The 2215-nt window shown below is 30.5% G+C and overlaps 1 protein-coding gene across 1 annotated transcript in view; it reads left to right on the forward strand.

Moving 5' to 3' along the window:
* LOC107602034 (gamma-glutamyltransferase 5-like) overlaps nucleotides 1–2215 on the forward strand; it is a 17643-nt gene that overhangs the window by 11394 nt on the left and 4034 nt on the right. The window lies entirely within an intron of this gene.

Below are 2215 nucleotides of genomic sequence, written 5' to 3' on the forward strand. Positions count from 1 at the left end.
ACTTGTTGGGTCTTTCCCAAAAAGACTCATGGCTGTATTAGTTCAAAAGGGTGCTTCTACTAAATACTGAGCAAAGGGTCTGAATACTTAGGACCATGTGATATTTCAGTTTTTCTTTTTTAATAAATCTGCAAAAATGTCAACAATTCTGTGTTTTTCTGTCAATATGGGGTGCTGTGTGTACATTAATGAGGAAAAAAAATGAACTTAAATGATTTTAGCAAATGGCTGCAATATAACAAAGAGTGAAAAATTTAAGGGGGTCTGAATACTTTCCGTACCCACTGTATATACACACACACACACACATTTTATATAAGCAGTGGCTATCAATAAGATGCTATTTACATTAAGTGAAAATAGCAGGATTTTCTTAGCGATATGCTATTTACACTAAGTGCAAATGACTATAGATTCTATTTACACTGTTAAAATATCAGGATTTTCTGCTATGTATACTACTTATTGCAGGTAGTGGCAATCAACTGCACCTCAGTATTGCAGTACTTTATAAAACAGTGTGCAATAATAACGTATTGAGGGAAAATTATCATTTTAATTGGGACACTAAAGCCCTCCCTACATCTACACTAACCCTGCCCGATACTTCATTTTCAACTTTTTCATTATTTTCTTTCATTTTTTTATTAAAAATAAATGCCTTTCCGATGCACAATGAGATTTAAAAATGGAGAAAACAAAAAGTTCAGCAAAAGGCAGATTCGAACTTGTGTAGATCGTGTCAAAAAGATAATAAATGGCATACACTAAACCCTCTACACCACTGGACCTGTTGTTCAATAATTGTATTTTGTAGTGTTGACTAGAGCTGCACGATTCTGGATAAATTGAGAATCACAATTTTTATGTCTCAAATAGAGATCATGATTCTCCCCCGATTCTGAACTAAACAAAATAATGTGTGGCAAAATATTATTGCTGCAGTCTATTTAAAAGTGTTTAATTAATTTGAATGAATGATTAAACATTTTAATGTACACTACCAGTCAAAAGATTTTGAACAGTAAGATTTTTAATGTTTCTCTTCTGCTCACCAAGCCTGCATTTATTTGATACAAAATACAGCAAAAGCAGTAATACTGTGAAATATTTGTACTATTTAAAATAACTGCTTTATATTTCAATATATTTTAAAATGTAATTTATTCCTTTGATAAAAGTTGAATTTTCAGCATCATTACTCCAGTCTTCAGAGTCACATGATCCTTCAGCAATCATTCTAATATGCTGAACTTCTGTTCAAGAAACATTTTATTATTATTATTATCAATATTTAAAACACTTGAGTACATTTTTTCAGGATTATTTGATGAATAGAAAGATCAGCATTCATCTGAAATAAAAAGGTTTTGTAACATTATACACTCTACCATTCAAAAGTTTGGAGTCAGTATTTTTTTTGGGGGGGGGACTATAAATTAATACTTTTATTTACCAAGAATCCAAGAATATATTTATCAAAAGTGATGATAAAGACATTTATAATGTTACAAAATATTTCTATTTCAGATAATATTGCTTTGAAATCAGGAATAAATTACATTTAAAAAATATATTCAAATAGAAAGTTATTTTAAATATTAAAAATATTTCAAAATTTGACTGTTTTTGCTGTACTTTGGATCAAATAAATGCAGGCTTGGTGAGCAGAAGAGACTTCTTTAAAAAAAACATTAAAAAACTTTTGACTGGTAGTGTAATAATATGTATTTCAAATATACGGTAATAAATGTAATACACCAATTTAATGTTAAAATTATGAAAAAGTTGTTTGAATCAATGATTCAACGACTCACTCATAAACCTACTGGTTGAATCAGTGTTTTTGAACGATTCTCTTGAATAAATGATTTATTCAATTATACATTTTTAAGTCACTTTTTGCCACCTAGTGGCCAAACAATGCAATCGACAAACGTTATGCGGCATTTAGTTTCAAATGCGGATTTGCTCTATTTTGGTCGTGCTACCATAGACATCAATGTTTATATCTGAATTATAAACTTTCATCCCAGTATTTCTGTGATAATATGAATGATTGTACGACAGAAATAATACTGTGTAGTTGAAAAGACTGTTTGTGAAGCCGTTTCTTAACCAAACATGGTAACTGCTCTGTGTGTCAGCGGCAGTGCGAACGCAGATTTGAATGATCCGGTAAGACTTTGTCAAAGGTTTAATAGACACGGGAGAA

Source organism: Sinocyclocheilus grahami, unplaced genomic scaffold, assembly GCF_001515645.1.
Source record: "Sinocyclocheilus grahami isolate Dianchi unplaced genomic scaffold, SAMN03320097.WGS_v1.1 scaffold318.1, whole genome shotgun sequence".
Classification (NCBI taxonomy): domain Eukaryota; kingdom Metazoa; phylum Chordata; class Actinopteri; order Cypriniformes; family Cyprinidae; genus Sinocyclocheilus; species Sinocyclocheilus grahami.